The 24,699-nt window shown below is 45.5% G+C and overlaps 1 protein-coding gene across 7 annotated transcripts in view; it reads left to right on the forward strand.

Annotated features, from left to right (window-relative positions):
* Positions 1-8,583: 8,583 nt before the first annotated feature.
* Positions 8,584-24,699, forward strand: part of mvb12ba (multivesicular body subunit 12Ba) — a 92,555-nt gene continuing 76,439 nt past the window's right edge. For 3 of the 7 annotated variants that reach the window (XR_009784543.1, XM_061747535.1, XM_061747534.1), the window contains exon 1: positions 8,588-8,821. The gene's annotated coding sequence lies outside the window, so the exon portion shown is untranslated. Of the gene's footprint in view, positions 8,822-24,699 lie in introns of all 7 variants that reach the window. The other 4 variants (XM_061747538.1, XM_061747537.1, XR_009784542.1 and 1 more) reach the window with 4 other exon arrangements.

The raw sequence follows: 24,699 nt of genomic DNA on the forward strand, positions 1-24,699 counted from the left end.
AAGGCGGACTACACCCTGAACTGGTTGCCAGTCAGTCGCAGGGCACATATAGACACAGACAACCATTCGAACTCACATTCACATCGTCACTGAGTGGGAACTGAACCCACGCTGCCTGCACCAAAGTCAGGCGAGTGTACCACTACACCATCAGTGACTAAGAAATATCAGCGGAACGGAAAAATTAATTATATAATTACACAGATAGCTGGTCACCCTTCTTCAACATGCTCAATCTACCTCTGCCTGGGTAGAGTGCCATCTGACTATATCGTAAATGTAAAAAGTAAACCTTCGACTTCTGTAATTTTTGTTGTCGAGGTTGTTGTTGTTTAATTATTTTTTTTTATTTACTGTACTTAATTACTTTTTCCCCCTCAGACTTTAGACTGATGTGCACGATGAAAGGACACATGCATGTCGTGGGGGTCTTCTCTTCTTGACCCTGTGCTTGCGGTCCCGGCATCTGTGGGGGCGGGACTTTCTTTACTGCTTCCCCATTTTGGGGTGGGGGGCGGATCACTGGGCGAATCTCCCGGTGGGCATTCGTGGTGGACTCGCCCATGTTCCGCAGGTGCTGGAGCAGTGCCAGCTGGTGCCCACCTTAGTCCCCCGTTCCAGCTGCTGGTGGGGGGTGGTGGTCCCCCCCCGTCGCTCCTCGGGCCTGCTTCCTCTTCTCTTCCTCCGTTCTTTGCGTTCCAATGCCACCTCTTTTCATGGGGGGCGGGGGGTCCCGTGTGGCCTGTGGGGCCTGCTGTGGGCTTTTCACCTCCCATACTCTGGGGCGAGTCGTGGGTGCTGGCTGGAATGTGGGGGGATTCCCAGTGTCGGAGCTGCTGGGCAGGGTGTGGCGCTCCTCTCTGTCTGTGGTTGTCCTGCCTAATTGGCCCGACCTGCAGGAGCCATGCCTCTTAATCACTCACTCAGCACACTCTTACACAATTCACTGTAAATATTTGTTTCTTTTTTTTCACCAGTCACATCCGGGCACATACACATTCACATTAATGCACCACCCCACTCAGGGGGCACTGATACACAAGGTAGGCCCAATGACTGCCAGTCAGGGACGTGGCAGTCATATTCACGAGGGGGAACGTGGGTTTTCACTAATGGCGGTGCCCCTAAGGCCGGGCCCCTCGGGCTGGATGGCTGCTTGGTGTGGGGGCTCCCCTCTCATGCCCCGTAGCTGCTCTCTGGGTCCAACCCCCCTCATTATCAGTCCCTTGTCGGGCACCCATATCAGCCCTCCTTTCCACCGAACAAGGGAAACTGTCTCGCCCTTGGGCTAGGCGGGGACTGGCTTCATTGTGGGCCCTGCAGGTTGGTGGGCGGCGTCTTCCTCTCCTGGAGATGGGGGAGCGGTGATGGCGGGGCGCGTGGGGTGGTGGGTGAGGGTTGGCTGGGGTGGTGGCATTGGTCTCTGCGGCCTCACTCTGGTGACCGATTTTCGGGGCGCTTCGGTGGGGCAGGTGGACGACCCTGGATCCCTCGGTCTGGGACATGTCCCGTCCACCAGGCCGCTCTCGGGTGGACTCCAACCCCGCCTCTCGATTGGGTGGGTTGGGTCCTGAGCCCACGCAGTGCAGGCACAGCAATCACAGGACGGTCATTGTGCATGCGAAACGGTGTCAATTCACACACCTCTGGGACTTATTCGCTGGGTGTGGGGCCACTCACTCATTGCGACAAATAACAGGGCTATGGAAATTTATTGGGTATCCCCTCACTCACACTCTGGTCCTGTAGACGTTTAGAATTTACATAGCCACTCTCACCACACTGTCTGTCTGTCTGTCTGTCTGTCTGTCTGTCTGTCTATCTATCTATCTATCTATCTATCTATCAGTTAAGAGTCTTTAAAGAACTGTACTGAAGATAGGTGTGCTTGTTTATATTTCGGTGGCTATTTTGCATGTCAAGTCCGCTCTAAGTTGCTCATTTAATGTAGTTTCAACTACACTCATATTAAAGTTATTTTTTCATGTTTATGACATCATTCTGTAACTTGTGTGGCGTATATTACCAAGTAAGGGGTGCGGTTAAGCTAATGCTTTTTCTTGTAAATAGGAGCTGTTGAGGCAGTTCAACACAGCAGTCATCGAATCAGTCCTAACATAGAAGCATATTCCGCCACCTTTTGTTTTCCCCAATAGCTCGCTAAACATATTAACATACTGTATATGGACCACTACTAAAAGCAAGTCGTTGATAAACACTTGCGACCCGACTCCGAGCTGCTCCCCAATATGCCTTGGGGAGCTGCCTGGGTTGATGCAGCTACAGCTGACTCAAGACTCAAAGCCAGAAGTGGCGCAATAGCTGCCTTGTCTGTTGATGGCAGCTCAAACAGTAACAATTCATCTGCACACAAAGTCAGTAAAACTCCCAAAGGGTACCTTGGTAGACTGATCATCCTTCCATTTTGTTTTCTTTTTTTGTTTGTTTCTTTTTTTGGGTTTTTTTTTGTACTGTAATCTTAAATTCCAGACACATTATACACAGTCGATTCACCACAGTAATTATTTATACATATTAACATACTACGTAGCGGCGCGGCACGGCGGACGACTGGTTAGCACAGCCGCCTCACAGTTCTGAGGACCTGGGTTCAAATCCGGCCTTGCATGTGTGGAGTTTGCATATTCTCCCCGTGCTTGCGTGGCTTTTCTCCGGGTACTCCGGTTTCCTCCCACATCCCAAAAACATGCATGGTAGGTTAACTGGCGACTATAAATTGCCCGTAGGTGTGAATGTGAGTGCAAATGGTTGTTTGTTTATACAGTGTGTGCGCTGCGATTGGCTGGTGTTAAGTTCAGGGTGTACCCCGCCTCTCGCCAGAAGACAGCTGGGATAGGTTCCAGGCCATTCGCGACCCTAGTGAGGATAAACAGTACAGAAAATGGATGGATGGATTTGGAATGGTCATCCTGTTGCCTGGATGCAGCAGCCAATCATATTGCAGCGGGGCGTGTCCTGCTCAGAACACAGTAGGATCATAATAAAGCGTCTCCTCACTGCATTTTGAGTTGATATCAGCGAGAGAAAGTTGGCCGAATGTTTGATATTCGCCTGACATTCCGTTCTCACACGCTCGTATTCGCCCTCATAACTACATTTTCTACGTTATCACATGTGTAGTATGTAGTCTGTAAAAAACTCAAGGCTGGATTCGTTGTCACTGAAAATGTTAATGCAATAACAGTAATAAAGGCGCTTGATTCTACATTTCGTTTGCAGTCTGTGTTAGGGACCGTCTACAAATTACACATCTGAGGGTGAAAAATGTGTAAAAAAAAATCACGATCAAATAAAAGATTTTTTTTTAAAATTCTGTTTGCTGTAGTAATTGGCAGTGGGAGTCTACTGCTTACTACAGGTCAAATGTTGTTGATATCTAGCATTGTGTTTAAACTGTGTGCAATTAATTACCCCAAAATCAATAAAAACACTTTGTTTCCCTCATTCTGACAGCTTTAGCAATGGGAGTCCACAACTTACTACAGGTCAAAGTTTGTCGATATCTTTCATTGTTTTTTTTTCATTCTTATTTATTGAAGAAACTTTTTTTTTTTAAAACTGTTCCATTGAGCTGCATGGTGTTGCAGAATGGTGGATCTATATGCCTTTGTGCTGGAACAGTTTTGCTGTGCAACAGGGGGGTTTGAAATACTCCCTCTGCTTATTTAAAAAATATTTTATTATTCTGATGTTTATTGAAAATGCAGCCAGACAGAAAAGGTTTTTTGGGGACAGACAGAGGGACAAAGTGGACAAGGGGACTAGGGGTGAAAACCACAGCAGAACAATAGTGAGACAGTCTAGATATTTGAACGCAAGTAACATGATAACAGTTATTTGTAGATTGGGGGTTGTGGTGGGGGGTACCCGGGGGGGGGGGGGGGGGGGGGGGGGGGGCTTGAGGACATGAAACGGTGACACCCAGTGAGGCGAAAATGAAAAAGAGGCAAAAACCAATGAAGAAGAACGCGCACGAAGATGTGCCCAACGGCAGCGAACAAAAGCGCACCCCAACCCTGCCAAAATCAATGACAGCTGCCCCAGTGGAACAGCCGGAACAAGACCATACCGCACAAAGGAGGCCCCTACGGCGTGCAGCGCCCAATGCGCCACGAGCCCCAGCCCAAACCGCACAGAGCCCCAGCAAAGCCAACTCCCAGTCAACCGGGTGGGCAAAACACGTCCATGCCAACACTGAGACAGCCAACAAGAAAAACGGCCGGGCGTACGCCCGCACCGACGGTCCTCAGCGCCCACTCCAGTCCCCAAACCAACGCAAGTGCCGACGACAGAAAAAAAAAAAAAAAAGCTCAACAATCAGCCAAAACCCCACCGCAGCAACCCCACAAGATAATGAACCAGGAAAAAAAACATAAACACCACCCCACAGCACCACAAACACCAACCCCGCGCCGCACCGGTGAAAATCGGGAAAGGAACCACCGATCCACAGCACCTGGCCCCATCCATCAAGTAAAAATAATAATAATTCACCGGCGCCGTGCGAAGACCCACCCCCGCGGCAAAATGCTGAGCCCCGGGGCGCTCCCCCCAAAACAAAAGGCCACAATCTCCAAACAGGAAGCCAAGCCAAAACCCGCACACATAAACCACCCGACACGATGAAACAGCCCCAAACAACCACATCAAGAATGCTACATCCAACCCCCAACCGAAACACTAATCAATGAATACCAAGTCAACCGGGCAACCGCCCCCCAGCCCACAGGTCCAAGACCGATACCGGCCACAAAGAACCCCAAGCCAAATGCCCGCCCCAGTCCACACCATGGGTTGACAAGAAAATGGATGCCCACAACCACCCATCCGAACCACATAAACTTCCCCAACCCAGCTCCCCCTAAAAAAACGGAACCGAGAACCGTCCGGAACCGAAACAAGGAACCAGAACCAGCCAAACCCAAACGACGCCCGACCCTCGTCATGAGCAAGGACGGGCGATGGCGCCATGAGAAGGGAGAGGAAGGCGGGGCCAAAAAGGGGGGACCAGAGCAGACTGGAAACCAACAAAATGTGTCAGCAAAAAAAATTCAGGGGACCCTGAATGAGTGTGCCCAATGTGCGGAGTATGTACAGTGTGAGTATTTTTTTTTAAATACTCACACTGTACATACTCCGCACATTGGGCGTCCCCCGCACAACATAATCCCACCCCAAGCGCCGCACCCAAGTGACCGGCCTCCAACCTCAACAAAGTCAAGACACATCCTTGTCCGCCGCTGCCAGACACAAGCAAGTCCAGGTGTACACCCCCCTCCCCGAAATCTCCAAACCCGAACAGCCACAGGAGAACCGGAACGTCAGCCCCGGGCCCAACCGGCCCCCGAACCCCGATGCCCAACCCCAGGGGGAAGACCCACCCCACAGCCCATCCCCCCAACCCATAGCTAATTCCAACCAAAAAACAACAACCATAGGCCAGTGGCCAGAGCAGGGGCAGAAGGCGGGCCCGACCGAGGCGGGAGGTGCTGACATCCCGCCGTGAGCCCCAAGTGAGCCGGGGACCCCACAGAGCCCGAGGGAGAGAAGGGCAATGACCAAGGTGGCGCGCCCCGGGGAGACGGAAGAGGAGGACATAGGCCCGGGATACAGCAGCATGGCCCCCCAGCAACCACACCCGAACAAGAGACCAGGACGAGGCACCCTGAGTGGGATCAGCAGTATTATATGTATTATTTCCAATTACTATTACTTATGTGTAATTGCAAATTACCAAACTGAAAAAAAATTAACGATTAACTGCAATTGTAGAGTTAGAAAATTTGTCTTACATGACACAACAAGCGTTATGTTTTTATTGAGTTTTGGTGAATATTTTTGACAATCATTGCTTTTTGGTGAATACTTTTGGTATCCGGGTTTAAATTCAGCCTGTGTGGAGTTTGCATGCTCTCCCCATGCCTGCGTGGGTTTTCTTCGGGTACTCCAGTTTCCTCCCACATCCCCAAAAGATGCATGGTAGATTAATTGGCGACTCTAAATTGCTGTAGGAGTGAATGTGAGTACGAATTGTTGTTTGTTTCTATGTGCCCTGCGATTGACTGGCGACCAGTTCAAGGTGTACCCCACCTCTCGCCTGATAGGCTCCAGCACACCCACGACCCTAGTGAGGATAAGAGGTACGAAAAATGGATGGATGGATTTTTGCTAATTAATTGCATCCAGTTTCTCTCTAATACAAGATATCAGCAAGGTTTGGCCTGCAGTAAGAAGCGGACTCCCATTGCTAACAACGACAGCAATCAGAATGAGATAAAGTGTTATTGATTATTAGTGAATAGTTTTGCCAATTATTTGCACCCAGTTTAACCAAAATGCAAGATATCTGCAAAATTCTACCTGACGTTGGTGGCCACACATTGTCAGCTACTACAGCAATCAGAATCAGAAAAAAATAACGTTTTTATTGATTTTTGGAGAATATTTTTGACAATTAATTTTCACACGGTTTCTCCCTTCCGGGGGTGGATGACATTTGCCCGGAGTTCCTAAAGGCTCTGAATGTTGTGGGGCTTTCCTGGTTGACACGCCTCTGCAACATCGCGTGGACATCGGGGACAGTGCCAGTGGAATAGTAGACTGGGGTTGTGGTCCCCCTTTTTAAGAAGGGGAACCGGATGGCGTGTTCCAACTACAACGGCAAGATTCAGGAGGAGCCGTGTGGTTTTTGTCCTGGCCGTGGAACAGTGGACCAGCTCTTAGCTGGGTCTTCGAGGGTGCATGAAAGTTTGCCAAGGTTGCCCTTTGTCACTGATTCTGTTCATAACTTTTATGGACAGAATTTCTTGGCGCAGCCGAGGCGTAGAGGGGGTCCGGTTTCGTGATGCCAGTATTGCTTTTCTGCTTTTTGCAGATGATGTGGTTCTGTTGGCTTCATCAAGCCGTGATCTCCAACTCTCACTGGAGCGAATCGCAGCTGAGTGTGAATCGGCTGGGATGAAAATTAGCACCTCCAAATCTGAAACCATGGTCCTCAGTTGGAAAAGGGTGGAGTGCTCTCTCGAGGTTTGGGATGAGATCCTGCCCCAAGTGGAAGAGTTCAAGTATCTTGGGGTCTTGTTCACGGGTGAAGGAAGAATGGAATGGGAGATCAACAGGCCAATCGGTGCAGCATCTACAGTGATGCGGACTATGTATAGGTCCATTGTGGTGAAGAAGGAGCTAAGTCGAAAGGGCTATGTGCCTACCCTCGCCTTTGGTCACGAGCTGTGGGTCGTGACTGAAAGACTCTGGATACAAGCGGCCAAAATGAGTTTCCTTCGCAGGATGTCCGGGCTCTCCCTTAGAGATAGGGTGAGAAGCTTGGAGTAGAGCCGCTGCTCCTCCACATTGAGAGGAGCCAGATGAGGTGGCTCGTGCATCTGATTAGGACGTCTCCTGGACGCCTCTCTGAAGTGTTCCGGGCATGTCCCACCGGTAGGAGACCCCAGGGATGATCCAGGACACGCTGGAGAGACAATGTCTCCCGGGTGGCCCGGGAAATGGTAAATGGACTGCACTTATCTGGGAACGCCTCAGGATACCCCCAGAAGAGCTGGATGAAGTGGCTGGGGAGAGGGAAGTCTGGGCTTCCCTGCTAAAGCTACTGCCCCGCGACCTTGGATAAGTGGAAGAAAAAGGATGGATGGATTGATGGATGGAGTTTCTCAAAAATTTTGCTGACATCTTGCGCTTTGGTTAATCCATCCACCCATTTTCTGAGCCGCTTATCCACTCAAGGGTCGCGGGAGTGCTGGAGCCTATCCCAACTATCTTTGGGCAGGAGGCGGGGTACACCCTGAACTGGAAGCCAGTCAATCGCAGGGCACATATAAACAAACAACCATTTGCACTCACATTCACACCTATGGGCAATTTAGAGTCCGTAATTAACCCACCATGCATGTTTTTGGGATGTGGGAGGAAACCGGAGTGCCTGGAGAAAACCCACCCAGGCACGGGGAGAACATGCAAACTCCACACTGGCGGGGCCAGCATTTGAACCCCGGTCCTCAGAACTGTGAGGCAGTCGTCCACCGTGCCAGCTGCTACAGCAATCAGAATGAAAAAAATAGTTTTTTAAATTGATTTTTGGTGAATATTTTTGATAATTAATTGCACACGGTTTAACCAAAACACAAAACATCAGCAAAATTTGACCTGTAGTAAGTAGTGGACTCGCATTGCCAACTACTACAGCAACCAGAATGAGAAAAAGTGTTTGTATTGATTTTTGTTGACTATTTTTTATAATTAATTGCACACAGTTCAACCAAAATTCAAGATATCAGCAAAATTTGACCTGTAGTAAGTAGTGGCCTCCAATTGCCAACTAGTACAGCAATCGGAATGAGAAAAGGTGTTTTTATTGATTTGTAGTGAATATTTTTGCCAATTGATTGCACACAGTTTCTCTATAATGCAATATATCAGCAAAGTTTGACCTGTAGTAATTAATGGACTCCCATTGGCAACTACTACAACAATCAGAATGAGAAAAAGTGTTTTACTGATTTTTCGTGATTTCACCGAAAGCCTTGGTGTGTAACTTGTAGACGGTCCCTGGCGAATGTCAAGCGATTAGCCAATGTCCGGCTAACTTTCTCTCGCTGTTTATATCGTGTATAATCGCACTATGATGGAGCCACAATCCTAAGGTTTTATTTAGTTATTTTGATCGGTTCGTTGGTAATCGAAAAATAATAATGAGGGTGCACTTCTCCTGGACACTCTGAAAGGGAATGCGTGATAACACAAAGGACAATACAAAGACTGGTTGTGTACAATTTTGTCGTCTTGGGTAAGTGAGCTAACATAGCAGCTAATCAATGCTAATGCTATTGGTTCTAGGATTTAACTTGAAGTCTTTGCAGCTCAAGTGATGGTCGCGAAATTACACATTTGGCTTTTGACCAACTGATTTGAAATATATGTATTTGGTGGACCACTGTGTAATATATCGAAGGTGCCAGCTCAGCTAACAATAGGATTATAGACAGTCGGGCCTTGTCGTTGCGCTAGCGAAAAAGAATGTCACGGTACGGCATTCAACCAAAGCAGAATAACCATGGACTGTTAATGTCAACTGACAAACTCTTAAATTGTTTTGTATTATGACGATAGTGACGGTAATGTACTACTAAATTAATGCCTCCTCCGCTGCCCGCTCAGCCAGTATGTAATTATGGGCAGAGATGTCTCAAAATTATTTGCACGTGTTCTTCATCCATCCATCCATCCATTCATTCGTTCATTTCCTGTACTGCTTATCCTTACTAGGGTCGCGGGTGCGCTGGAGCCTATCCCAGCTATCTTCGAGTGAGAGGCAGGGTACACCCTGAACTGGTAGCCAGTCAATTGCAGGGCACATAGAAACAAACAACCATTCGCACACACATTCACACCTACGGGAAATTTACAGTCTTCAATCAACCTACCACTAGGGTTCGGCATCGAGAATCGAGAACCAATTGGAACCAGGATTAAAGTTCCGGTCCTCCCAGTTTCGAGTTTCCTACAGTCCGCCCACCCCGAAGAAGAAGTGATGAAAACCAACAAAGAAGAACACACACGAAAACAAGCTTGTGTCCAATGGCGGCAAACAAAAGTGTGTCTTAACTTTGTTAAAATGAATGACCAGTCTCCTCAGTGCAACACTTGAATAAGATTACATTGTGCAAAGGAGGCTTTCACGATGTGTAGCGTTTGACGCGGCGGAACGGTGGAGGACTGGTTAGAGCGTCAGCCTCACAGTTCTGAGGACCCGGGTTCAATACCCCACCTGTGTGGAGTTTGCATGTTTTCACCGTGCCTGTGTGGGTTTTCTCCGGGCACTCCGGTTTCCTCCCACATCCCAAAAACATGCATGAATTGGAGATTCTAAATTGCCCATAGGTGTGAATCTGAGTGCGAATGATTGTTTGTTTGTATGTGCCCTACGATTGGCTAGCAACCAGTTCAGGGTGTACCCCGCCTCCTGCCCGATGATAGCTGGGATAGGCTCCAGCACGCCCACGACCCTAGTGAGGAGAAGCGGCTCAGTCAATGGATGGATGTATAGCGTTTGACGCGCTCCGAGCATCAGCCTACAACGCGCGGCGCTTCAGTGAAGTCAACTCTCAGTCTATTGGGTGAGTGAAACAATAAAATACATCTATGCCCACATTGAGACAGCTAATGAATGAATATTAAGTCAATGGGGTTAGTTCCACACACATTGCCTTTTAGTTTATAGATTTGATATCGATACTGGTTATATAGAACCCCGAGTCGAATGTTCATTTTAGTTGCTGCTGTGGGCTGCTAAGATTTAAACCATGCAAACCTTTTTGACACCTAAAAGAATCGGAGTCGAGAATCGTTTGGAACCGGAATCGAAATAAGGAACCGGAATCGCTCAAATTCAAACGATGCCCAACCCTACCTACCACGCATGTTTTTGGTATGTGGGAGGAAACGGGAGTACCCGGAGATAACTCACGGAGACACGGGGAGAACATGCAAGCTCCACACAGGCAGGGCCAGGATTTGAACCCCGGTCTTCAGAACTGTGAGGCAGATGTGCTAACCAGTCGTCCACCGTGTCGCACATTTTGTTCAAATCCACAAATATATCTGCGATTTACACGTGTGTTTTTGAAATCCACAAATTATTTGCATGTTTTTCAAATTCACAAATATATCTGTCATTTACATGTGTTTTTTAATGTTGTGTGTGCATTTATTATGACTTATCATTTGTAAATATTCAGTTTTGCTTGTGAATTGTTGAAAGTGCGTTTGTGGATCAGCGGGCACATGCATTTTTTTTTGAGACAACGCAGTTTTAAGATTCACATGTGTAGAAAGGCCTTCCCTCCGTCCGCAAGGCGGCAGTGATGCTGTCTTCGTTGATGACTTGACTGCAAGTCATTTTTATGGGACTCTAACAGTCTATGACCCGACAATGCTAAAATCCCCAATAAATTGACCATGGCTGAACAAGGTGGACAACCAGCAGCCCCGTCATTAGTAAGTAAAATATAAAGAAATTAAAAAGAGTTAAAAAAAAAAAAAAAACAATCACCGAGCCGATCACAATGTTTCTATTTAAATGACTTGTTCATTTACTGGATATACCTATGTACTTAATTGCTCCAAAAAAATATTTACAATAAATAATGTATCTTTGTTCATCTGTTTATGCCAGTGAAGCATAGTGACAGACAGAACAAATGAATGGTCTTATATTAGATGGATTAGATTACCTACAGTAATTAATGTATCCACTTTTTGTGACATTTTTGTTTGTTGGTGTGCCGTGATATTTTTAATTGTAAAATATGTCACTGCTCTAGTCAGATCATGTATTCTCATCACTCAGGTCAAACCAACCTTACATGACAGAAATAATGGGTGCTAACTTACTGTAATTAAATTACTTTATTGTTGTCAAATTACTTCACACACACCAAAACCTTAGCGTATGATTCGACAGAACGCCTGCAATGTTCGCTTACAGCCGTGAGTGCTAACACTAGCTTGCTAGGCTACATAACGTTTTGTTACCCGCTTGCGAGCGGTATCGTATTTAAACTACGTGAACATACCTCAAGCAAGCCTTAAACGAACGTCCTCTCCCGAGCATCGGTATCGGAATACAAGATTTTATTGCAGTAGTCTGACAGTGCAATCGTGAAAGACTAAATTTGTCATGTAATCTGATTACATGTTGTCTTTCTCAAACATGTTGTCTGTCCCACACCGCTGACATGTTAAAAAAAAAAAAAAAAACACTTTATTGGCGGTCAAACATTTACAGTTCTACGTCAAAAGACACGCGACAAGGCTAAAAATAAACCAGCTTTTGGATTCGAATATACTGTACACGACGGTGACGCGGAGTAACTGTCTTGCGTAGCATTGATCGGCTCGGCGAATTATGACATTATAGCCGATCAGCCAATCAGCATAAAATGGTAATTATCGTCCGATACCGATAAGGCTGATCAGATCTATCCATCTATCCATCCATCTATCCATCCATCCCTCCATCCATCTATCTATTCATCCACTAATTAATTAAGTCATTCATTCATTCTCTGTACCGCTTTTTATTCATTTCTGTACCGTTATCCGCACTAGCGTCACGGGCGTGCTGGAGCCTATCCCAGCGAACTGCGGGCAGGAGGCGGGGTACACCCTGAACTGGTTGCTAGCCAATCACAGGGCACATAAACAAACAACCATTCACACTCACATTCACACCTACAGGCAATTTAGAGTCTTCAATTAACTACCCATGCATGTTTTTGGGATGTGGGAGGAAACCGGAGTACCCGGAGAAAATACACACATGCAAACTCCACACAGGTGGTGCCTGGATTTGAACTGTGAGGCAGATGTGCTAACCAGTCTTACACCGTTCCCCCTCTGTCTGTCTGTCTGTCTGTCTGTCTGTCTGTGTCTGTTTATCCATCTATCTATCTATCTATCTATCTATCTATCTATCTATCTATCTATCTATCTATCTATCTATCTATCTATCTATCTATCTATCTATCTATCTATCTATCTATCTATCTATCTATCTATCTATCTATCTATCTATCTATCTATCTATCTATCTACCATCCATCCATCCATCCATCCAGTATATAGTCTATGCCACATATGTCAAACTCAGGCCTGGGGGCCAAATTTGGCCCATGATGTAATTATATTTGCCCGCAAGACCATATCAAATGTGTATTACAGCTGGCCCGCCAGTATACAGCACATGCGCCACTAATATTACAAATCCCAGAATGCTTTGCTAGTGTGTTGGCCCATTAGTCTAGACAGGCGAGGGCCCCTTCCCTTTCTGTTGCAGTCTTTAGCAACAATGCTACCAGTCTCCTCGAGCAAATTTACACTTCCCCTTCCCAAAAATGGCCAAACGAAAGATGGAAAAAAGTTAACTTCCAAGACAGGTGGGAGGCAGATTGTCTGTTCACTAAAGTAAAAGATAGACCTGTTTGTTGTGTGCGGAGCAACGTGGCTGTAACAAAGAATATAACATAATTGAGTTTTTTTGAATGACCTTTATCAACTCCTAGGCAGGGACTGTTAATAGTTTGCAGTTTGGATTTTTATTGAAGGACATTCTTATTTTTTTGGGTTGGTTTGTTGTTGGCCTTTGAAAAAAGAGTTACATCAAAAGGAAAGGTAATTGGAGATTGATAAATAGAAGATGGACAGACAGAAGAATTCATGTTATCTATTTAAATACAAAACAACAAACAAATACCACTGATGTCTTTTATCGTAAATTAGATTTCTTGTGTTTATAATATTAAAGTTTGTTTATTCCAGATTCAGCGTTTAAGCAAAATGTAAGTATGTTGTCATATGATAAACTTTGACGCTACATTTCTGCAGAGAAGGGAACATGCACATCGCAGTGATTGAGTTTGGCTTGCGACGTTGTCCCAATTTTTTATTTTGGCCCACCGTGAATTTGAGTTTGACATCCCTGGACTATGCTCTCAAAGGAGACAGCAACACTGCCACCCAGCGGATGGAGGGAGGAACTTCCTACATGTGTGATATTTTTCAACTTGAAATTGAAATCTCAAAAATAAATGCGCGTGCCTGCTGATCCACAAACGCACTTCCAACAATTCACAAGCAAAATTGAATATTTACAAATGATAAGTCATTATAAATGCACACACAACATTAAAAAACGTGTAAGTCACGGATGTATTTGAAAAACGTGCAAATCGTGGCTATATTTGTGGATTTGAAGAACGTGTAAATCATGGGTATATTTGTGGATTTGAAGAACGTGTAAATCATGGATATATTTGTGGATTTAAAAACAAATAATTTGTGAATTTGAAAAACATGTAAATCGCGGATATATTTATGGATTTGAAAAACGTGAAAATAATTTTGAGACATATCCCTTGCCATGTGTAATTGATCAAAAACATTGAGCCTATTATGTTTAACTCATTCACTCCCATTGACTGCTTTAGAAGTCAAATAACCATGTTAACTGGGATTGCTGGCAGTGAATGAGTTAAGCACTCGACAGGGAAGCGAAACTACCCTTGTACAGGGTATTCTTTTCACGGGGCGGATAAAGGGTTAAATCACCTGTTTCTGAATGTCTGTTTCTATACTAGTGATGCACCGAAATGAAAATTCTTGGCCGAAACCGAAAACTAAAACAATGAAATTAATTATTATGCTGATTAATGGTATGTTACTAAAATTTTCAAAATACCTGTACATTAAAATATACATCATTGATACAAGAATAAAATGATCCCTAGTTTATAAGAATCCTTAGGATTAATGATTTGATGTCACTTTTTATGTCGCAAATCGGCCCAAATTTGCAAAGAAATCAATGTAAAGCATTAGGAAATTTGTGAACGAAACCTTGACTGTTTGGTAGAAAAATGCCCATATGTTAGTCTTATTAGTTAAAAATAAGATGTTTCACACTTTCACTGTCAACCGTTTTCTGAGCAGCCAATTCATTGCCAGCCATTTTAGATGATTTTGACTGATTTTTGAAGACCTACAGAATGTTCTATGGCTGTATAAACATAGAACCTACCAAAAAGAAAGATTAAACTCTCTTCTTCCATCAGAAAAAAGTTTAGTTATACCTTTTTCGGTTCTTTAATCAGCAGTTGAACATGGGTAAGTTTCACCAAATGCACGCAAAGTAATAAATGTTTGTGACAAGTTGCATGTCAAGCAGAACTTTAATAGTTTTTGCTTTTTTGACATCTAAAAAGTGCTTTCCTTCAATAAAACAATATAAACAACACTGAAAAAGGGTTTTTGATGTCAAAATAATTAGTAGTAAGTATTTACCTATTTACAATTTTTACATTTGGAAAAAAAAATTATGAACTTTGAACTATATACAGGTTTGTTTGTGTGCGTGTGTGAGACGATTGCGCTATGTCAGACTACTGCCATACAATCTTGCCGTGTCTCGGTCAGACAGTGGCAACACTACATGACATGTATTCCAATACCACCGTATCCCGTCTTTTACGAACACTGGGCTTTATCTTTATATAAATCAAACACTTGTTGGAGAGGTGGAACCAGAAAATGTGTCACCGGTCAATGCGACCAGATACACCTGTTACCATGGCGACGAGAACAACAATGGATAGCGCCAATGTATTTTATTGTGTTGGGGGAAAAAAAGAACAAAAATAAGCATGGGGTCATCACTGATGCTCAGGAGTGGGCTGTCCATTCAAGAAGAGCTTGAGATATGTTCACATACTTTTAATAGAATATGGTTCGCAAGCCCGAGTTTTTTGCTTCAGGCGTTAGGTCAGGCCATGGAGAAAGACTTCCGGACGGCTTTGAGGAAATTCTGGTCCACCATCCGGCGTCTCAGGAGGGGGAAGCAGTGCACCATCAAGACTGTGTATAGTGGGGTTGGGGCGCTGCTGACCTCGACTCGGGACGTTGTGAGCCGGTGGGGAGAATACTTCAAAGACCTCCTCAATTCCACCGACACGCCTTCCCAGGAGGGAGCAGAGTCTGGATTATCTGAGGCGGGCTCTCCTATCTCTGGGGTTGAGGTCACCGAGGTGGTTAAAAAGCTCCTCGGTGGCAAGGCCCCGGGGGTGGATGAGATTCGCCCGGAGTTCCTCAAGGCTCTGGATGTTGTAGGACTGTCCTGGTTAACACACCTCTGCAACATCGCTTGGACATCAGGGACAGTGCCTCTTGATTGGCAGACTGGGGTGGTGGTCCCCCTTTTTAAGAAGGGGGGTGTGTTCCAACTACAGGAGGGGATCACACTCCTCAGCCTCCCTCGATATCAACGAAAAATGGTGTATGGACGTCACGGAGCTCAGCACACACTGCAGCCCGCATTTGGAGTTGCTGTTTTTGAACTGTAAGCCATTCTACTCGCCGCGTGAATTCGCATCATTCATTCTCACTGGCGCCTATATTCCGCTTCAAGCTAACACGAACGCCGCACTGCTAACGCTCGCCGAACAAGTCAACGAAATTGAAAAAAACCACCCGGACTAACCCCTCATTATTCTCTGGGACTTTAACAAAGCCAAACTCAACCACGAACTCCCTAAATACAAACAGCACATCGACTGTCCTACCAGGGAAAATAACATTTTAGACCACTGCTATACTACGGTAAAAAGCGGATACCATGCCAAACTTCGTGCACCACTGGGCTCGTCCGATCACTGCTTAATTCACTTAATACCGACGTACAGGCAAGAACTTAAATGCGCGAAGCCTCCAGTGCAAACAGTGAAAAAGTGGATCAATGAAGCAAAGGGACTAACCCCTCATTATTCTCTGGGACTTTAACAAAGCCAAACTCAACCACGAACTCCCTAAATACAAACAGCACATCGACTGTCCTACCAGGGAAAATAACATTTTAGACCACTGCTATACTACGGTAAAAAGCGGATACCATGCCAAACTTCGTGCACCACTGGGCTCGTCCGATCACTGCTTAATTCACTTAATACCGACGTACAGGCAACAACTTAAATGCGCGAAGCCTCCAGTGCAAACAGTGAAAAAGTGGATCAATGAAGCAAAGATGGAACTTCAAAGCTGTTTAGACTGCACAGACTGGAGTGTCTTTGAAAATTCAGCTGGCAGCCTGGATGAATATACGGACACTGTCACATCCTATATCAGTTTCTGTGAAGATGTGTGTGTACCAACAAAGTCATTGCGCACATTCAACAAAAACAAGCCGTGGTTCACTGCCAAACTTAAGCAGCTTCGCCAAGCTAAGGAGGGCGCATATCAGAGCGGGGACAGGGCCCTGTATAATCGAGCTAGAAACCAGCTGACTAAAGAAATTAACATTGCAAAGATGAACTATGCAGCAAAGTTGGAAAAACAGTTTAGCGCTAACGACACTAAATCAGTCTTGCATGCGTTCCAATCGCTGACAAATTACAAGTGACGATCCCCCCCCAAGCTGAGAACAATAGCACACTAGCCAACGACTTGAATACCTTCTACTGCAGATTTAAAAAGGACACTTTCACACCCCACACCCACCCAGCCGCACCACCGACCACTATCACACCACCAACGTCTGTGTTAACCATCCGCGAACAGGATGTGTCACGCATTTTCAAACAAAAAAAAAATTAACAAAGTGGCAGTCCCAGACCATGTGTCCCCATCCTGCCTCAAAGTCTGCGCAGACCAGCTCACTCCAGTCTTCACTCAGATCTTCAATAGATCTCTGGAACTGTGCAAAGTACCATCCTGTTTCAAACGCTCCACCATCATTCCAGTCCCCAAGAAACCTGCAATCTCGGGTCTAAATGACTACAGGCCTGTCGCCTTGACATCTGTGGTCATGAAGTCCTTTGAACGTCTCGTGCTGGACCATCTCAAGAGCGTCACAGGCCCCCTGCTGGACCCCTTGCAGTTTGCCTACCGAGCAAACAGGTTTGCGGATGATGCAGTCAACATGGGACTGCACTTCTTCCTAGAACACCTCGACAGTGCAGCGACCTACGCGAGGATCCTGTTTGTGGACTTCAGCTCAGCGTTCAACACCATCATCCCTGAACTCCTTTCCTCCAAGCTTCTCCAGCTCAGTGTCTCACCTGCCATCTGCCAGTGGATTTACAGCTTCCTGACGGGCAGGACACAGCAGGTGAGGCTGGAGGAGGCCACCTCATCCACACGCAGCATCAGCACTGGGGCGCCCCAGGGTTGTGTCCTCACTCCGCTGCTCTTCTCTCTCTACACGAACTGCAACTCAACGCACCCAGCTGTCAAACTCCTGAAGTTTGCAGATGACACCACTGTCATCGGCCTCATCAAGGACGGTGACGAGTCTGCATATCGATAGGAAGTGGACCGGCTGGAGCTGTGGTGCGGCCGACACAACATGGAGCTGAACACGCTTAAGACTGTAGAGATGATCGTGGACTTCAGGAGGAATCCTTTGCCACAGCTGCCCCTCACGCTGTCCAGTTGCCTTGTGTCAACCGTCGAGACCTTCAAGTTCCTGGGAATTACAGTCTCTCAGGACCTGAAGTGGGCGATCAACACCAACTCCGTCCTCAAAAAGGCCCAGCAGAGGATGTACTTCCTGCGGCTTCTGAGAAAGCACGGCCTGCCACCAGAGCTGCTGAGGCAGTTCTACACAGCGGTCATCGAATCAGTCCTGTGTTCTTCCATGACAGTGTGGTTTGGTGCTGCTACAAAAAAGGACAAACTCCGACTGCAACGGACAATCAAAACTGCTGAAAGGATTGTTGGTACCCCCCTACCCACACTTGAGGAGTTGCACGCTGCCAGAACTAAGACAAGAGCGTGCAAAATCCTCTCGGACCCTCCACATCCCGGTCACCAGCTCTTCCTGCTCCTTCCCTCAGGTTGGCGCTACCGATCAATGCAAACTAGAACTAGCAGACATTCCAACAGCTTCTTCCCTCTTGCAATCAACTTCTTAAACACCTAACCTACAAATTCATTGCAACATGCTGGCATTTTTTTGTCTTGCGTTTGTTGTCACATTTCTGTCGGGCCAATTATATATTACTCGTGCACTCACTGTAGTAGTCTCACCACGCTGCACTATTTGCATATCTGTTGTTGACCAATACTGGCCACTCATGCCAGAGTAGCATCTTCTCCTTTGGAACACTGACTGAGGAGTATCTGCAACATTTGCACAATCAACATTTTCCCAAACTATCGTACTACTCACGTGAAGTCTCGGTGCCCTTTGCACAATGGTCATTGCACCGAACTATTGTAATATTAGTCATTCGAACTGCTCTAAGTGCTATAGGACTGTGCATCTTTTGCACAATTGTCAAAAAAAATAAATAAAAAGTACCGGCATTACCAGATAACTAACAACCCTTTATTACTCAGTGACTGTTTTTCTCAATGTCTTTATGTTTCAAAAATGTTCTCTGTCAATTGACTGTCTGTTGTCGTACTAGAACGGCTCCAATTACCGGAGACAAATTCGTTGTTTTTTTGGACATACTTGGCAAATGAAGATGATTCTGATTCTGATGGCATGGATAACTTACACATCTGTGAACGCACCATTAATGCTGAAAGGTACATACAGGTTTTGGAGAACCATATGCTACCATCCAAGCAACGTCTTTTTTCATGGACGACCCTGCTTATTTTAGCAAGACAATGCCAAACCACATTTTGCGCGTGTTCCAACAGCGTGGCTTCGTAGTAAAAGAGTGCGGGTACTAGACTGGCCTACATGCAGTCCAGACCTGTCTCCTATTGAAAATGTGTGGCGCAATACGAAGCGTAAAATACGACAACGGAGGCCCCGGACTATTGAACAGCTGAAGCTGTACATCAAGCAAGAATGTGAAAGAATTCCACCTACAAAGCTTCAACAATTAGTGTCCTCAGTTTCCAAACGTTTATTGAATGTTGTTAAAAGAAAAGGTGATGTAACACAGTGGTAAACATGACCTGTCCCAGGTTTTTTGGAACGTGTTGCAGCCATAAAATTCTAAGTTAATGATTATTTGCTAAAAACAATAAAGTTTATCAGTTTGAACATTAAATATCTTGTCTTTGTAGTGTATTCAATTAAATATAGGTTGAACATGATTTGCAAATCAAATGTATTCTGTTTTTATTTGTTTAACACAACGTCCCAACTTCATTGGAATTGGGCTTGTACTTTCTGTTAACCATGTTTCATTTAGTAACAAAAAGTCCAGATCATAGGTTGTAATGATGTCATTAATCAACATTGATTTATTACCCAGTGACCTGATATTGAAAAGAGCTAGTCTCGGAGAGATAACTGGAGACAATGGTTTGATAAATTCACATTTTACCCTCACTAAGTTTGTAGTTCTACTTTTTTTGTGCCATGTTTCTTTGACCAACTTTCTGTCCCTTGTAATTACAGGGGTCAATAATGCCTGATCTCCGTAGGGGTCCGACTTATTCTGGATAAAACCCCGCAGATATCAGTCAGATTCACAGATATGGTTCTTCATGGGTGGAGGAGGGGCCCTTCACATCTTAGTGGATGGTGGTTTCAGGCGAAGGGGGATGGGAGGAAGATCTTGGCGTGGTGTGCATTGGATTCCAATATTGACAATCGTCTTCATCCTGTCCGTCACATCTAGCAGAGAATTTAGGCTAGTAGAGACTGAGTTTTGCGTTGGGCTTTGCGCCATTGAGGCAGGGAGGGTTGTGGGAGATTCAACGTGCTGGCTCATCTCATTTGTGATACGCTCCTCAGATTGTTTGGATGACCCTGATGAATCCATCTGCGCCTCATGTCGCCTTATCTCCTGTTCCTCCGATTGTTTGGGAATAACTGCATCTCCAAGGCCAGTGTTTTCTTTTAGGGCCGCTGAATGATGTACACAGTAAAAAATGTTGGCAGCCAATAACCCCTTGTCTATTTAGACAGAAAGCGCCTGCCTTGTAAAGATGTCTGCGCTCCCATTAATGCAGAAATTGTCAATGAAACTCACGGATAGTGCCGTACACACTATTTTGAGCCACTTATTTAATTGACTGAGCCAAGAGAAACGTTCATCTCCAAATTGTACAAGTGGGAGAGGTCCACTAATAAAAACCTCACATTGCACTTTTGTTCGGAGATCAATGAAATCTTGCTTCAGTACCTCTGATTGCTGCTTGAGAACATCCAGGACCCCTGTGTGTATAATAACAGATTTCACAGTTGGGTGCTGATTAGTGATCTCCAGGATTTTTTTAGCGATATCAGACACCATGTCATTGGTAAAACAAAGTACATTTACAACTCTTATCCTCACAAGAGTCGCGGTCGTGCTGGACTCTGGGCGAGAAGCGGGGTACACCCTGAACTGGTCGCCAGCCAATCGCAGGACACACATAAACAACCATTCGCACCAACGAGCAATTTATTGACTTCAATAAACCTACCATGCATGTTTTTGATATCTGGGAGAAAACCAGAGTACCCAGAAAAAACCCACACAGTTCCCTGGGAGAACATGCAAACTCCACACAGGTGAGGCTGGATTTTAACCCAGGTCGTCAGAACTGTGAGGCAGATGTGCCGCGCCAAAAGCAACTGCTGAATTACAAAAGAAACACAAAAGAAAAAAACCTGAATCAGATTTCCCCGTTAGTATGGAAGAAGAGAGTGTGTGTGTGTGTGTGTGTGTGTGTATGTATATTTGTATATATTTACATATATATATATATATATATATATATATATATATTTACTTACTCCAGGGTTTTCTGTCCCTTTTACACACGCCTCGCCTCCGGGGTATTTAACTCTTAACTCCCGCCTTCTGGACTCATGTTTTTTCTCTCTCCTCTGGCTTCTTAGCTCTTGTCTTGCTGGCATCTCGCCAGCCACAGGCTGGCCTCCGCCACCCCACGCCCCTTTTTCCCTTTCTTTGTTCGGGCATACGGCTCGGTAACCGCGGGTCTTGGGGATGGAGAACCGGCTCCCTGGCCTTTGTGGACCCGCCGCGGCTAAGCCTCCGGAACAGTGGCTGCTGAGCTACCCAGATACGCTCCCAGCCAAATGTGAGTTTTCCAAACGTGGTAGCGTACCCCAGACCCAAGGCGGGGAGAGAGACGGTCATATTCTCCCAAGGAGGTGTGATGAACAACCATTTTTCGTCTTCTGCCTCTTTTGTTTTATTTTTCTGCATGTTTTTCTTCTAAACCCAATCTGTCTCCATGCTTCCTGAGACGCGCCCAAAGAGATAATTAAAAGTTCTATAAAATTACACTCTTGGTTGTATTTTGTGTGTGTTCTGAGTTTAAGTACCGTATTTTCACGACCATAAGGCGCACTTAAAAGACTTAAATTTTCTCCAAAATGGACCGGGCGCCTTGTAATGTTTTGCGCCTTATGTGTGCACCGAGTTCCAACATGTGTTATTTTATTTTATTATTATTATTTCTTTTTTTTTTACTTTTTTTTGACCGCTTGACTGACTGGGAGCATTTCCTGCCGACACGCTGCTTATACAGAGGAAAAGCGGACGTGGCTGAGGACAGCATGCGGACGTAAAGGGGGAAGGGTGCGTGAAGGAGGACGCTAAAGCCACGCCCCCAGTAGGTATACAGCGTCGGGGTGTGCATTGTGCAAAACAACATCGGTTTGACTAAAGACCCTCGAAAATAGCACATACGAAGAGACACGCTTTTACGAAGCACAGTTTAAACTGCAAGCTATCAGTTACGCGGAGGAACATGGGAATCGAGCAGCTGCGAGAGAATTCAAGATCAACCAATCCATGGTTAGCAAGTGGAGGAAGTAGGAAAATGACCTTCGCCAAGTCAAGAAGACAAAGCTGAGTTTCCGCGGGGAAAAAAAAAACAAAAACGCGGAAACAAGGCGAGGTGGATTAATGAGCAAAGAACAGCCAGGAGAAGGTGTCTCAAGTCACTATTCGACTGAGTGCAATAACTCTGCCATGTGCAGCAAGTGAGGAAGCTTGCCATCATTCCGGGAGGCTTGACTAAGGAACTCCAACTGCTGGACATCGGTGTAAACAGGGCGTTCAAAGTGAAGTTGCGAGCGACGTGGAAACGATGGATGAAAGATGGCGAACACAGTTTTACAAAGACTTTGAGGCAGCGCCGGGCGAGTTACGCCACAATTTGTGAATAGATTGTGGATGCTTGGGCTAATGTGCCTCTTGCACTGTTGTTCGAGTTTCGTAAAAGACGGCATCATTTCTGAGGAGCCGCACGGCAACGAGACTGACTCGAACCTGGCGTGTTTGATTGAGAACTTGCCCAGCTGTGCATTTCGGATGCAAAAGATGAGGCCTTTGATGGATTTGTGGATGAGGATTGACCAAAAATTAACGTGAGTACATTGTTAAATACTTCAATAAAGTACAACCGAACTCATTTTTGCTCCCGCTGCCTTTTTAAAAACATTGTTTTAGCGTGCATGCATGCTACCGTATGTTTTAACCGAGCATATGTTTTACCATGCCTGCGCCCAATAATACGGTGTGCCTTATGGTCGTGACAATACGGTAAGCCTCTGTCATCTAGAACTCAAAATTTCATACAGATTACGAGACTGATATAAAGGTTTCTCATCACTTTCCCTAAATTTTATACATATAAAAAGTTGATTTTAAAATAGTTGATTTTAACGATTAAACTTAAAAGTACGCTAAACCGGAAGTAACGTCGTCGTCGCTTCCAGCTTGTTCTTTTCTCCTAAATTAATTACATTTTTATTTAACCCATATACGCTATATGAGCTAAAAACGTAATTAATTTCGGAAGAAAGAATGAACTGGAAGCGACGCCTGCATCACTTCCGGTTTATCGTAATTTTAAATTACAGCGTTATAAATCAAGCTATATATATAAGAGGGGCACCACGTCGCTTTTTATGTGGACAAAATTTAGGAGAAGTGACAAGAAACCTTTTTATCAGTATCGTAATCTGAAGGTTGCTACATTACGCTTCCGAGTGTTCGGCCGGCCCGGTCCGCACCGGGAATAGGTGGATTTGGTGGAAAGGAAGAAGAAAAAAGGAAAAAAGGAGACCAAAAAGTTCCCAGGCAGGATGTCTCTCTGGTGTCTCTGCTTGCAAGACGTTCGGAGCGGGCGCGTTGTGTCCGCTTCCGTCCCCTCGGGGTGAGCTCAGGCCCCCAAGCAGGGTAGCTCGGAGTGCTTGCAGGATGCTCTGCAGCCGGGGATGAGCCGATGTGTGCTCGTCACCTCGTGGTGAGTGGGGCGTCCTGCCTGGGCCAGTCGTCGACAAGTTGGTTGGGTGAGACAAAAGCTGGTCAGAGAGCATAGCTCAGGCCTTTTTATGGCCGAAGCGAGCCAGAAGGGGGTGGTTTACCCCCTCCCGCCTTCCTTTACCACCTTCGGGACCAAAAGGGGAGCTGGACCGCCTCTTGAGTATTAATTTCCCATTTTAGTATTATTTTGTGGTTTAAAACCAGTGGAATAATATATTGATGATTGGATTTAAGATAACGAGACCATTTTTTCCACTGTGCATTGTCCCACGCCCATCCTCTTTAATACCTGTAAAGAATGTTTAAAATGTTATGTGGTTGTTGAGAACACAACTATTTTCAATGTGGCATTTGTGTGGTGTGGAGTGAAACATTTCATCTGGTACAGTCATTCGACATTAGACATTCAAGTTCGCAGCAATACAGTCACTAGTGGTGTCCATATAAAGTTCTTAAAATATTAACTCCCAGCCAAGTCTGGTACAGACTGTTTCCTGAACCCGTGTCTGTAGTGCCGTTCTGTCGCCTGTGGGTTTCGCTGTTGCCTGTTCAAACTCCCAGCTTTACTGGTCAAGTGGCGCGGTACTCTACAGGGTGTAGCCGCCTTTGTTGGTGAAATCCTCCGGGCTGGTTGGCGGTGGAAGTTAATTAACTTAACGTCCTCGTGCGAACTCTGTATCTTTGGTCTCAGCTTTGAAGGTCCAGGTGCTGGTAATTCACTTAGCGTCGGCCTGCCAAACCAAATGTCTGTGTCTTGCTTTTGTTGATTATGGCTTTTGATTAATTTAGCGTCTGTATGTGAAGTTACGTCTTGCCAATCCGTGGTCGTCTATCGGTGGGAAGAGCGAGTCTCACCAGAGACTGGGGTGCTGGGTGTCATCGTTTCATGGCATGTCCGCTACACTCATATACGCTATATGTA

This window comes from Phyllopteryx taeniolatus, chromosome 15 (assembly GCF_024500385.1).
Source record: "Phyllopteryx taeniolatus isolate TA_2022b chromosome 15, UOR_Ptae_1.2, whole genome shotgun sequence".
NCBI classification, from domain to species: Eukaryota; Metazoa; Chordata; class Actinopteri; order Syngnathiformes; family Syngnathidae; genus Phyllopteryx; species Phyllopteryx taeniolatus.